Source organism: Sarcophilus harrisii, chromosome 5, assembly GCF_902635505.1.
Source record: "Sarcophilus harrisii chromosome 5, mSarHar1.11, whole genome shotgun sequence".
Lineage (NCBI taxonomy): Eukaryota > Metazoa > Chordata > Mammalia > Dasyuromorphia > Dasyuridae > Sarcophilus > Sarcophilus harrisii.
The window spans coordinates 123,388,081-123,403,595 of NC_045430.1; the positions used below are offsets into that span (position 1 = coordinate 123,388,081).

Sequence of the window (15,515 nt, forward strand, 5' to 3'; positions counted from 1 at the left end):
CTTAGGTATGATGTTCATTAACCACAGGAGAACAGAAGCACTTACAATGAATGACTTGCTTAGAACTGGAAGTACTTTATGTGTGAGTCCAGTCCACTTAAACCAACAATTCAAGTAAAGAGGGGTTATTGGTGACAAATAAAAGAGGATGCAGAAATTCCCCAGTACCTCATGCAGAGATCGATTACCCAGTTCCAGAGATCCAAACTTACTTCTCCAAAGCAGAAAAGGAAATGAATATCTACAGGGAATGTCATTAGAGGAAAGTGTAGATCCTTGCCTTATGCAGATTGTAAGGGATCCCAGCTGTTCAAAGTTTTCATTTGTCCTCCCTTCCCTTAATACTCTTCCCCAGTCACTAGTTCTCAGTCACTTTCAATTGCCAGATGCTGGGATGGTCCCAGACACCACATCAATTAAGTATAGTGTCAAACCAATGGACCAGCATTTGATAGCAGATCTCGAAGATCTTAGTGGTGGTAGCATATGCTACTACCACAGCATCTTCTTCAATATTCTATGTGTGTGTGTGTGCGTGTGTGTATGTACTGCCTTCTCCATTTAAATATGGAAGCTCTATGAGGGTAGGGACTATTTCTCTACTGTATTTATGTTTTTTTAGCACTTAGCACAGATTGCTAATATTAACATTTAATTTAATTAATATGGCTAACATATAATGGAGATTTCTCTTTTGATTGAATTTTTAAATTTGCCTTTGTCTGAGATCAATGATTTCCAGCCCTAAATTTTTCCAGCAAATTCTACTCCTCATCATTGTTATTACATTTGTATATATCTCTTATTTTCTATCCCTGTTAACTCTTCTATTTTAGTTCTAATCCTTAACTTACCTTGCTATTACTTAGCCTCTCCCCAGCTATGGATCCCTTCCTTATCTTCTTCCTCAGTCCATTTCCTCCCTCTTTATTACTTTCCCATTAATCTACACATTTTGTCCCTGTTCCATTATCTATGCACCCCACTTTATTTTCCTCCCCTTTTATTTCTTTATAGATTTTGGAGGGTTCTATGCCCTTCATGAGATAGATAAAAAAAAAAAGATAGAGATAGATAGAGAAATGGATAAATTAGATAGATGTATTGTTCCCTATTTATCCCTATTCAATTCATTCCCAATCTGAATAGTTTTTCAGAACTATCAGCCCTCCTTCCCCATCTAATTCTTCTGTGATGGTTCTTCCTCTGCAGCTCCTTTGTAAAGCATACTTACTTTTTTTTTTTAACCATTTCCTAGGTTTCTTAGATGGTTTTGCTTTTTAGAGTCAGACCATACCCTGCTCTCCAATCTTACTTTGGCCTACCTGATTTACTAATATCAGTCTTAGACATATGATTTACATCTCTATGTATGAAACATTTAAAAAAAGTGTCTTTATCGACCCCTTGAAATTAGTCTTTGATGTTGTTTGAGACAAAATCCTGAAAATCTGAGAGATTATTGAATCTGAGAGTTTCGTTTATTTTCCTTCAACATTATACTTAATTTTGCTGGATATAATATTTTTGGCTTCAAGACTAATTCTTTTGATTGTCAATATATAATATTCAGGGACCCATGGTCTTTTATTGTAGCTGCTAATAAATCCTATACAATTCTAATTTTAGAGTCAGCATATTTTTGTTTTTGTTTCTAATAAAATTGTCTCTTTGATTTGGAAGTTTCAAAATTTAGCAACAACATTCCTATGTGTTTTCCTTAAAGGATCTCTTTGAAGTAGTGCTGGGTGGATTTTTTCTATTTCTTCTTTTTCCTCTTATTCTATTACTTCAGGAAACTTTTCTTTGATTATTTCTTGTATTATTGTGTCAAGGTTCTTTTTTCGTCACAGCTTTCAGATAGTCTGATTATTATGTTTTCTCTTCTTGATCTGTTCTCCAGATCTATTATTTTTCTTGTAAGATGTTTCACATTCTGTCTTTTTCATTTGTTATATTTTGTTTTGTTATTTCTTATAACTTTACTGGCTTTCTCTTGTTCAATTCTAATTTTCAAAGAATTATTTTCTTTAAGACTGGATCTCTTTTTCTAGTTAGTTGACTTTAATTTTAGAATCTTCCTTTTTTTCTTGGATGATTCTTTTTTGTTTTTATTTTTCCTCAATCTCTCTCATTTGATTTTTAAAGTCTTTTTTGAATTTATATATAAATTATTTCTGGGCAGGGACTCATTTAACATTATTCTTTGGGATAAAAGAGTCTCTTTTTTTTTTTTTTTTTTTTTTTTTACTTCAGGGTCCTCGGAAGATGAACCTTGTTCTTCCTTATTCCCATATTAAATTTCTATGGTTGATTATTTTTTTTTGGTTCACTTTTTATAAGAACTTATTACTTACTGTAAGCACCTCCAAACCTTGGGTGTGATGGGGATGGTGCCTCTGGCTTTACTTCAGCTCTCTCCTTTGATCAAGAACCCCAAACCAAAATCTCCATGCTCCAGTAAGTGCCTGCAGCCAGCAAGGTCTCTGCCCTTTCTGTACTTCCCAAGTGTGCTGATTTCATTTTGTTTTTCAATAGCATAGCTGGATCTGTGTTCCTAACCAACAGAAGTTCCCTCAATCTTCCAGCATTCAAACCCTGAGTTCCCATGCTCTCTGGGAAGCAAAAGTTACTTTGGTTAAGGCTGAGGCTACCTTTGAACCCAGCTATCCCAAGGTTCCCTGCTTGCTGTTTTCTATGTTGCTAGTCTGGAATTGTTTATACTTCACTCCAGATATAGCTCAGTGCTGGGGCCTTTTCTTTGGGTCTTCTCTACTTGAATCAGGAGAATTCCTGATCTGCCCCAAGTCTTTATCAGTTTTTCACCTATGTTCACCCTGAGGCACAATTTTGTTTCGCTTGGGAACAGAAATCTGGAGAGCTTATAATTTTCTGACTTAACCCACCACCTTCCCAGAATCTTCCTCATTCATCCTCATTATTATGAAATCATATTCTAAAGTCTACCTTCAACTATGGTGGGTCCCTCAGACTCCATCCTGGGCTCTCTTCTATCTCAATCTCTTTCTCACCTATTTGATCAGTTCCAGAGCCTGTTATACTGCATTGCAGATGACCATCAGATCAAAATATTAGGAGAAACAACATTCCATTGTTCCTTGAGTTCATCTTGTATCACCAACTTTGTTGATGACAGCTAGCTGCCTAGTACAGTGGGGATAGAGCCAGGAGTCAGGAATTTGGCCTCAGACACTTACTAGCTCTGGATAAATCACTTAAACTTAAACTCTGCCTGGGTTCCTTTATCTGTGAAGTGGGGGTAATAATAGTACCTACCTCCCAAGAATTTGGGGAGGATCAAATAAGATAATCATTGCAAAAGGCTTAGCACAATGTCTGGCACATATTTTTGTTGAGTTGTTTTAGCTGTGTCCAACTCTTTATGACCCCATTTGGAGATTTTCTTGGCAAAGATACTGGAATGGTTTGCCATTTACTTCTTGGGCTCATTTTACAGATGAGGAATTGAAGCAAAAAGGGTGAAGTGATTTGCTTGAGGCCACCTAGCTAGTTCTGTGACCAAGGCCAGAATTGAACTCAGGAAAAAGGGTTCTTTTCTGACTCCAGACTTGACATTCTACCACTGCACCATCTAGTTGCCCTAAATGTCTGATATCACTAGGTGACATATCTTTCTACTGAAATACAAACTGATGGTGGTCAGTGACTATTTTTTTAGTAATAGCTTTTTATTTTCAAAATACATGCATAGATAGTTTTCGACATTCACCTTTGTAAAATCTTGTGTTCCCAATTTTTCTCCCTCCTTTCCCCCCAGCAAGTAATTCAATATATGTTAAACATGTGCAATTCTTATATGCATATTTCCACATTTATCATGCTGCACAAGAAAAATCATATCAAAAAGGAAAAAAATGAGAAAGAAAAAAAAACAAGCAAAAAACAACAAAAAGGTGAAAATACTATGTTGTGACCTACATTCAGTCCTCACAGTCCTCTCTCTGGGTGCAGGTGGCTCTTCCCATCTCAAGTCTATTGGAATTGGCCTGAATCACCTCATTGTTGAAAAGAGCCTCAGTGATTATTTCTTACCTAAATCTTATATCTCCTCCAGTGCCTACCTAAAAACTCTGTAAACAGTAGGTACTTAGTAAATGCTTTTTAAACTGAATGTGTTATAAAATGACAGATTTTGTAATCTCTTATCTATTCTCACTAAAAACTATAAGTCCCTTTCAACATAAGGAGGAGCATATTCACCAAGATCATTTCTGCTGTTATTTCTTTTTAAAATAAGTTTATCTTAATTTATTATTTATATTTGGTACTGTTACAGTATAGCAGAAGTCTATCCATTCTCATAAATAGCATTTGGTATACCCATGCATCACTGGCTGGAATCTGACTTACTTCTCAATTTAAAAAATTGTTTTAGCCACCCAAGCCTTACTAATGGCAGGAAACCTAATTTCCATAAACTGCTGATGACTGAATTTCCTGAAAATGTTCTAATTTCTACAAAAGCCCAATGGTCACTTTCTCTAGCTTCCTGACCAGATATGTGTGCCTTTTTTCTGGCTATCCCCCATGCCTGGAAAGCTCTCTATCCTGATCTCCCCTTCCCAGCTTCCATGACCTCCCCCAGGTCTCAACTCAAATTCTACCTTCTGCAAGATGCCTTTCTACTTACTCCTTGCCCTACCTCCAAACACACTATTAATGCATTTCCTCTGAGATTGTCTTCTATTTACACTGTTTATGTCTTGCACATAATAGGTCTGTGTGGGGCGTACAGAGAATACTAGTATATCTAGTATGAAAGCTGCTGAACCCTTTTCAGGGCTGTTCATCCACCTTTGGTGTCTAGCTCTCACCAGTGGCTCTGAGAAGCTTTAGTATCCATACCCTAGTAAAACCATCACTGTAGATGAGCTAAACCAAGTTGAGGGTTACCAAAAAGTCTCAAACCAGCTGACAAGTTAGGGGATTGTCTCCCCCAAGCATGTGAAGACTTCCTCTGGTAAAATGGGTAGATGAGAAGAATTCCAGTGGCCATGAAGACAGTAAAGCAGTCTCTGTGGAATACTTAGAATTTGATCAGACATTAAAGACACCAAAGTCATTGCATCTCAGACCATGACTAGTCATCCTGACTTGTCTTGTCACTGGACTTCTATTATTCTAGAAGAGATAGTGAGGTTGATGATTTTGTGCAGCTCTGCCTCAACTTAAATGTTATTCACTTGCAAATCAAGATATCAACCCATGCTATTTTTGGTTCTCTTTGAAAATGAAGGACAAACATGATGCATATTGTCTCTTCCTGTGAGAATGTAAGCTCCTTGATTTCAGGGACAATGTTTCTGTTGTCTTTTGGATCCCCAATGCTTTGCCCAGTGCTTGACACATAGTAAGTACTTTAAAATACTTATTGCTAACTGACTGATTATTGTTCTTGGTCCCTGCTGATTTAAGAAGAATGGAGTAGGCAGGAAATAGGACTTACCTTAAAGTCACAAAACACAAAATCATCCTTCTTCAAAGAGAATTTAGAGTTATATGATGGAGCTAAGATTAGGGAAACCTGATTGTTATATTTTCAATATACGCATTTTCCCCAGAAATCTGTAGCAAAAGCTACAAATCAGAGCTTGGTTTATTGTTTTATTCAGTAAATAGACAAGAAATTGGTGGAAATTTAATAAGACAAATTGAACTTAAATCTGTGTCCAAACACATTTATCCCCTCAAATCAGTTGCTAAACATTTAAGAGCAGATCATGAATTTGAGAACATTGACATTCACAATTAGCAGCCCAGAAACACTAGGCACAAGGAAGAGCAATGTCTGACAAACAAAAATTGAGATATCACAACACAATTGGCATAGCTGCAGCACGACAGGACTGCTGGAACCAGAAACTGGAGCAGCACCATGGACATATGCTGATGTTGAATTGACAAGCACAAACATCAGTGTAGCTTTTTCAATCAAATGTCATGCAAACAGTCTAGCAATTCTAGCATGGGAGTCCAATTCCTTTTTTCCTCACATGATTCCCAGAGACACCTAGTGACTTGCCTAGAATTGTATAACCTGTCCTCCATATACTTCCTCCACAAAGAAGGAAAGGCAAGAAAGGTAGCATAAGGACCTGAGGTGTGATTCCCAATCCACTGTTCTCTCTGCTATGCTGCTTCTCATTTAAAATAAAGAGTTCACTACCTAAATACTGAATACACATCTGGGATAGGACTTAGTAGTGACTATGATACAAGAAAAAGTGTGTTATTGGCTGAATGAAAGAAAAAAAAAAGCTGAGGGAGAAGAGTAAATTTACAGGCAATTTGGTTTGAATATCTGAATTAACCATTTTCTGAAATTCTATGTCATTATATCATCTGGAGTTTGAGATGACTTTCAATTCTTCGAAGGTTATAATAGGAGACTAAGGTAAGGCAAAATTTTCCAAGTTGGAAAGGTTTTAAATAAGGTGTGGCAATGGAATATATATATATATATATATATATATATACATATAACAATAATAATAATAACACTGACTGTGAACAGTTTATCATTGGGATAGTGAGAAGTATATAAGCTTTCTGATTCTAAGTCAGAAAGAAGCTTCTGACCGAGATAGCCATTGGCAACCAAGAAAAACAACTCAAAATAAAGTAGTACTCTTGGGGTACTTGGTAGCTAAGGTAGCTTTGGCTCTAGATTTCAAATAGATCAGCACCCAAGATGAAGAACCAATTAGTCAATCAAAGCACTGTGCTAAGATTCCAAGGCTTCAAATGCAATGAATAAAACTTCCTACTCACAAGGAAGTTATATTTTTAACAAGAAATAACATGGATACATAAATAGATACAAGATATATGTAAATATAATAAAATAGATACAAGATACAGTGTAAATATAAACATGAATAGTATTCCAGAGAGGAAATGTCCATTGCTGATAAAACTCTGAGAATTAGGAAAACTCTATACTGAGAGGGACAGCCATTACTGAATTTTCTCCATAGCTGTGCAGATCATGGCCTATGCATTTTAAAACTTATCCAGCTCTTGCCTATGTTCTCCTAATAATTCTCTATAGGAGGGGGGAACAGGGACCATCTAACATGCACTAAGTTATTTTTTAAGGATGCTTACTTTTCCCAAAAGGGCTATAGCAGAAAAGCTTCTAGACTTTAAGCTAACAGAATTCTATCAATCTCACTTCTCTTTCTGGGAAGAAGATGTAGTATCTGAACATCAGTCTCTAGCTGAAGTTAGGAGAGGACCCAGAGGACCAAAGGGGAATTTCAGCTAGTAGAGTCTACATGCCATAACCTTATGCCTGCACAAACTATCTTCATGGCAATACAGAGACTTCGCGATTTGCAAGACAAAAGCGGAGCAAGGATATAGCCCCAGAACATCAAGGGAACCTGCCATATCAAAAACTTGAGATGCCTCTGAAGGTGATATGGTTACACATACTTCTTATGTGGGTATTCCTCCACATATGCTTCCCATGTACATCCATTCTTTCCACTAAAGATTTCTATATTTTTGAAAGAGTGTGTTAATAGAAATGTTTAATTGACATTTTTCTTACAATTGTATTCCATTTAATGCCTTACCTTTGAAATAATTGCACCTGAAACAGTAATACAAATTTATAAACTAGAGTTTTAGGGGATGCAGATGCATAGAATTCCTTGAACTTGAATTAATCTTATGAGGAGAAAACATATATAAGGTGAGGGTGAATTACATTTATAAATGCTTTTTTGATATCTTTTTAGGATTCTTTCTTTTTTATTAAAAAATGTATATATAAGAAAAAAACCCAACACATTGGCTGACTGACTACATATGTCTGCTGTATCTCTCTGATAAGAGGAAGGGGGTACGTTTTGGTGATAGTCTTCAAGACTGATCATTTTATTTATTAGAAGTCTAGATCTTTCAGGACTGATTTTCTTTAGATTAGTGTGACCATTACATTTGTGTCACTTCTCCTCACAAATCATCGATAATATACTATCCTGTACTTATGTCCACCATACATTAAAATCTCCACTGCTACTTTTTGATTCTTTGGAAATTGTGATGTTTTAGAATTCAGTGGCTTTGTGAACACTATAAATATATACATACATACATAAATAAGTTTTTATTTCAAGGAAGCTTGTGATCATTCAAAGCATTATCCAATCATTGCCAATATTGCACTACAATTCAAATCTGTGCCTTGTTCATTGAACATGTATGGACAGCTAGATGGCACAGAACTTTGAAAACTGGACTTGGAGATTTAGATTCAAATCTGTCCTCAGACTCTTATTAGCTCTGTGATTCTGGACAAATCACTTAATCTCTCAGTGTTTCACTTTTCACATCTGTAAAAGGATGATAGTAATAATATCTACTTCATGGGTTTATAATGAAGATAAAAAGACAATATTTGAGACTTGATTTGAATTCAGGTCATCTTGATTTCAAGGCCAATGCTCTATCCACTGTGTCATCTAGTTGTCTCTATCCTGTTTTATATACTTACATTTTTCTCTGTGTATATTTGGTCTTGTTCAGATTTACCTACTTTGTCAACTTTGCAAATGAATTAATGTACCAAACTGATATTGACCCTGACTGCCATTATTGTCTGAGTGAAACTAAAAAGAAAATTAGGATTAAGAGACCAGATAATTTAATATTGGATATATTGTTTGAATTGTGATTAGGATGACTGAGAAGACTTATCTTTTTGGCAGCTAGAAACAACAACCCCAGAGATGAGAGGTGGATTTTCACATTTGGAATATGGAATTATCCACAAATATCTGTAGAGAGATGATAAGTGAAGCAACTGTAATAAATGATACTGTCAAGCAAGGAAATGCAAAGAAGTAGTCACGGAATCTCAGAATTGGGAGGGACCCAAGAGAGCATTTATTCCTACTCCTACCTGAAAAACAACCAACATAACCATTTGTCAGAACTACATTCACAATAAGAATTCATCTAGGTATTAACTTGAAGAGCACCAGTAAAAGGGACCATCTTATCTGTAGAGACAAATCATTTTACTTTGGGATAGCTCTTATGTTTAGAAATTTTATCTGCCACTTTCTACAGTTGTTGCTATGGCTGAAACCAAGAAGAACAAGCTTAGGATTTCAAATATATCAATCATTACCTTCCTATATATATTTTCTTGAAGAATTAACATTTCCTTTTCCTTTAACCATTTTTCATATAACATGACCTCGAATCCTTCTACCCTTATATTTCACATCTTTAAGGCATTTTCCAAGATATCTATTCAACACATTCCTAGAATGCAGCATTTAGAACTAAACACTTTACTCTAGATGTGAACTGACTAGAATACCATGGATCTATCAGCATAAGTCTTTTTTTTTTAATGTAAAGATGAGTTTATTACTTAAGAAGAGTTTGTACTAACTTTGTTCATGTTTTTTTTGTAGCAAATCTAAAATAATTAGCATTTTACCTCTCAATTGTGGATTTGTGATTTTTAAAAGAGTGATTGTGGATTTTTAAAAATAATCAACATTAATTTATAAATTTTTAAAAAAAATCTGTTGGAGGGTCCTATATAAATCTGATGTATCTCATCTCTGAATCTTTATGTAAAGTAAAATGGTTATACTCATGATCCTAGCCAAATGTATTTCATTTTATTCCAGGCTTAGGAAGTCATTAACTTGATTATACAATTTAAGATGAAAGAAAATAATTTTAAGATGAGTACTTCATTGAGAATTTTCTTTGTCTGTGCTCATTAGAAGTAGGAATACTGACAGAATCCCTGTAGGCTCTCCTGACATTCCTTTCTTTAGATATGGAAACTCATCTTTATTTTTCATTACTCCTATTATATAAATAAATCTATTTTAAATGGTTTATAAATTCCTTCAGGAATGCTGCAGCTTGTACAAGCTCTCCCAGTTCTGTATTTGCCAATATTATTAATATTAGCAAGTTGACAATCTACAATTTAACTTGTATAATGTTCAGAGAGACATCCTTCACATCTGGTTCCTTTTTCAGTTCTTCAAGTTTAGTCCCCAGATCGGATAAATTGGTAAAAAACTTCAGTGGCACTTAACCCCAAAACTATGTCCATAGCACCTGTTAATGTTGCAGCATTTATTATTTCCTTTGGGTTAAATGTGTGGACATAATAGAGAGCATCATCTAATATGAGCCTTCCCTCTGTTTTTTGTATTATCAATCTGTAATATTTTCCCAATTCTTCACCATAACAACACCTCCGGGTTTGTTTGCCTTCCCATTGGGCATATTTTCACAAAGTGGAGCCAAAGCACTAAGATCAAGAGTTAAGTTTATAATTTCTGCTGTGCCGATGGTTTAACATATAATTGCTGCTCCTCCCATGTCATCTCTCATGAAATGTAGGTTTGCAGAAAGTTTGATTGAGATGTCACCTTTATCAAAGGTAATTCCCTTTCCAAAAAACACCAATGGTGAGTCATCTACATTTGAACTGGCTCTGTATTTAGATTTCTAAGAAGATCAATGGTTCCTCAGACCCTTTTGCCATGCTAAAACGACTCCCAATGCTTGATCCTAAATCCAAGATTTAGTCCTTATATGGATTATTGTGTTGTTACTCACACTTCTGAACTTCTGCTCAATGATTTCGGTAAATTTGGAGTCATTTTATTGGCTAATAAAATGGCTCCTTCAAGGGTCAGGTTAGGTTCTGCCCCTTCATAAGCACAACTCTTCTCTGCCAAGCTTTATCATCTCCACTTCCATAGAGTTGAATAGAAGCTACAGTTTTCTTTTTTGCTTTAACTCATTAAATTCATAGACACCAAGAATAGTTTCTTCTGCAACAGCTTGAGTATCTCCATAGGGATCCACTTCCACAGAAGTAATTTCCAGGTCCTGAATTTGCCTGCATGCAGCTGCAACAGCAACTCGGATATTTTATTTGCCTTTATTCAGTTTTCCAGTTCATTAATCCTAGATATCTTTTTACTGAGACCAGCTACAATAACAATGGGAAAGTACTGCTGAAGACCATAAAATATACATCTTTTGCCTGCCTTCATTGAAGAAACAGAGGGCCAAAAGTTCTCTAAATTTTCCAGATACAAGTTTATCAAATTTGACTCCTGTGCTTTTAAACTGAAGGGCTTTATTATCATCCTTTTCTTTATTACAGATGTCTAAAAAAAGGCCCTTTGTCATGGCTCTGTTTTGGCTGAGAGGGGTGAACAAGAAAAGTCCTAGCATGCAAGGAACTTCCCTACTAGGCTTCAGACACCCAAGTCACCTCAATGCCAGAAGAGGCAGCTAGTCCTTAAAGTGGGCATATGAAGGGAGAGGGAGGGGGCAGGCAGCTGAACCCTGAAAGTGGAGAAGGAGCAATGTATATTTTTGAAATTTTACTGAGGATCATGGAGACAATATTGGTGTATCATCTCTGAAAATTCACCCTACTGTCTTGCCATCATAAGAAAGTTGTACCATATACATTATAAATATCACACAAGAGATGAAGAAAAATGTCCTAAGAGTCTATTAAATGAATTATTAGGGAAAATAATAAAACCTATTATGTAATAGCTGAGGCTTTTCTGTCCTTCATTGGAAAAGTAGAATTTAAACACAGAAAGGAAGGAGAAAAGGAATAAGTATTTATGCTGTATCTTTATTGTAGTATGACCACTCTACTAAACACTTTATAAATATCTTATTTGATCTAAAACTTTTGATGTCATTTAAAATAAAAACATTATCAATATCATAATTATCATCAACAGGTGGTTCCCAGCAAACTAATTTTTAAAGATCTTCCTCACAGATAGCTTTCACTATATCAAATCCAATCCAACTTCTGTCATGATTCCTTGATACTGCTCTGGTAACTTTGTTTCACAATCAGATCATCTAAATGTGTTGCAATTGCCATTCCCTTTCTTTCTTCCTTACCCTCTATCTCTCCTTATCCTATAAGAATTGATTCCCAGATGAAATAATTTGACCTGGATTTGGTAGTACTGATGCTGTTCTTTTCTTGACACCCCAGTTTGAGTAAACTTGGACTCAGACTTGGACTTTTGAGGTCCCATCTTGCCCTACAATATAGAAAAGTTACCAGTATGGAAAAGTATAAATGTTTTATTGCTTGAAAGAAAGAAAATGAACTGCCTGTCAAGACCCTTTTCTAGCCTGAGGAGCCTACGACCTTATTATTTTAGTCACGGAAGCCAGACTTATTAGCTGAAAGAACTTGTCTTTAGAAGCCAAAGAGAACTAATACTTTCTCACTCTTTTGAACTATCATCCACAACTCTAAGTCATCTTCCTTCCTTTCTCTTCCAGGTCTTCCTATTAGTATCATAAGCTATTATTTAGAATTCAAGAAGTAGACATTCTCTGACTCCAAATGTCAATATATAATAAAGAAAGTTGTGCTAAATGATTAGGTTATTGTTGATTAAGATAATAGACTGAAGAAACAGTCTATTATGAATGAAGCCTGTCTCTTTGGTAGGAAAAAAAATCTATCAAAATGTCCTCTGTAATAACATTTGGTATTTATAAAGCATCACTCTTAATTAATCTAGAAGGGCTTGGCAGGTATCCATGATAATTATTCATAATTATAATGAATCAAAGAGGGGATATAGGTCAGAATGGCCATTGACTGTCAATCTCAAAGAGATTCTCAAATTTACCAAGAAAGTAAAGAGTATATTGTAGTTTCTTTACATCTATAATGAAGATCTTGGACTGCATATTATAGGCTTCCTCTTATATTTAAAAATTCTATTAGATCACTTTGGTTCATAGTATGAGTCAGTGACATAGCTGTGAAAAGGCTTCTGGGCTCCTGTTTCATCATTTTCAAAATGACAATGTTATACTATGGCCTCCAAGGTCCCTTCCAGAGATTTCTCTAATTTCCTAGATCTAGCTCATTTACTCTGTTCTAGGGAATTCTAGTTTGAAGATAAGCTATCCAATAAGATGAATTTCATGAACTCTGTAATTCATCCATGTTTTCCTTTTTGTTCCTCTCATGGCACTGTCTCTCATGTCTTTGTCTTTTCTCACTCATGCCTAAAATACACTTCCTCCTTTGTACATGTGGTCTTTTCCTGATACCCCACCCACAGATGCTAGCAATAAATTCAGATATTAATTTGCATTTGTATATTTTTATATTTATATGCCTACATGTTTATACCCACCCCTAAAAATATAAACTGCTTAACAGAAGGGACTGGTTCTTTTTGTTTTTGTTCTCCAGTATTTAGAATAGTACCTGGCACAGAGTCAACACATTAGATATGTCTAGGGTATGGTCCAGCTTCAACTGGCGGAGCACACCTGACTCTGCCTTTATGTCCAGGTATGGTAGGTACTGAATAAACAATTGTTAGCTTGATTGATTGAGAATCTAGCCTTCTAAATCTCTTATGATTCTAGACACATAATTATATGATCTTTGAAGAAGTGGTTGAAAATATACCATTAAGCACATAAATCCATCTTCATGCCATCAATTAACTCTCTTTAGGAGATCAAGATACCCAGCTGGTAAACACATACACCTAAGACAACTGTGGGTGATACCCAAGAACCTTTCCCATAAGATATATATATATATATATGCATCTATGTATATAGATAGATAGATAGAGATAGATAGAGATAGATATATTTGGGCAAGGCACAGTAGAGGCACAAAAAGACAAAAAGAAATCACTTTGAGAATTCTGATGTCATTGCATCATCAAATCAATCAATAAAATTAATTTAGATCCTATTACATACAAGTCACTGGACTGAGCACTGGGGATACAAAAATGAGACCAAAGAAAATCCTCAAGGATTTGCCCTCAAGGAACTTACAGCTAATCTGAATGAATGGATTAATAATAAAAAAGCATTTGTTAAGTGGTTATAATATGCAAAGCACTAAGAATACAAACAGAAAAGTAAGACAATCCCTTTACTCAAGGAGTCCAAATTCCACTGAATTCCATATAAAAGTTTTCAGCTGCAAGTCAAATGGAAAGGTTCCATGGGGACTTAGGGTCCAAGGACAGAGCAATTAATGATACTCTTTTTTTAAGTTATAGTATCCCATGGTAAAATGATATCAATTTCTAAGTTGAAGGTATTGAATTTTCAGTGAGTGGGCTAAAAACATTGCTATTTCCAAGTCCCTTTGGATTCAGGACCCTAGACTATCTCCAGTGGGACTTGAGGAGTAATGGTACTCTAGGTAGTGGTAATGGTTTGACTTTCCTGAACCATGGTTCTTCCTATCTCTTCTTAAGGGAGCCCTGCTGCTTCATCAAGGGCCACATTCAAAAAAAAATTCTTAAATTCTTTGTTTAAAGCATACCTTGGGCAATCTAGTGATGAAACCAAATTACCCTTTTTCAGAATATTATTTTGGGGAGGCAATCAGGTAAGTATTTTAAATACATGAAATAAAATGGATATAATTACAAAGGAATCAATATATTTGAATATAATTATAAAAATGTGATTTTAAAAAATCAAATTCACAGATCCGGGTTAAGAATCTTTGGTCTAAATTTAACATCAAAAAATATCACCAACAATGTAAATTGTATCTTGGTGCTCTCAGATTCAGCCATTGCCAAAATAGAATCATCAGAGAATAATCTGTCTCCTCTTCTGCTCCATTCTACTCTCACTTTTCAGCTGCCTTGCTTTCCCTGTCAAACTAAGGATGATTTAGAAAAGGATGGTCTTCCCTGATCATTGCTCTTGCAACCCCTGTTTATCTGCCTTCAAATGTCACAAGATAGTTTATAAATTCCACAGCAAATAAAGCCTCACTTTTTTTTTTTCTTTGCCTGCCCTCCAAAAGAAATGGATGAAACCCAAATAACACTAAGGTCAAGTTCATTTGAAATGCATCACTAAGAATTCTGAGTTTCATATTTAGAAGTTCTTCCTATTCTATGAGTTGAATCCACCTTTTGCTCTTTTATCCTATTTCTGCCAATAGCCTACTTCTTCCTTCTTGTTCTTTTGTGATGTGGAACGAACATATGGTTGGTGTTTAATAAATACTTTTTGAATTTAATTTAGTGCCCTGCCAACTTCAGTTCCTCAGAGCATAATCCTTTCTCAAGATTATTCATTTTTTTGTTGTCTTCATTTTCTAGCCTTCTATTTCTGTAATCATAATAATAATAATAATAATATTTATATAGCATTTTTAGCTTTGCAAAGCACTTCACATACATAGTGTGATTATTTCACTTGATTTCCACAACAACCCTGTGAGACAGGTACTATTAGTATCCTCATTTTACAGATGAGGAAACAGAGGCTGAGCAAGCTTAAGTGACTTTCCCAGTTTCACACAGCTAAATGTCTGAGGCTAGATTTGCATTGCATCTTCCTGTTTTCAGTACAATATACTATCCTTGTGCCATGTGATGGTATTATCTCCTTTCTCTTTCCTTTCATGTATATTT

At 35.3% G+C, this 15,515-nt stretch overlaps 1 long non-coding RNA gene and 1 pseudogene across 2 annotated transcripts in view; one reads left to right on the top strand and one right to left on the bottom strand.

Moving 5' to 3' along the window:
* The window catches only part of LOC116419295, a 154,478-nt gene that overhangs the window by 45,473 nt on the left and 93,490 nt on the right, over positions 1 to 15,515 (top strand). The gene's annotated exons all lie outside the window — the stretch shown is intronic.
* Positions 9,765 to 11,544, bottom strand: LOC100922324 (annotated as a pseudogene).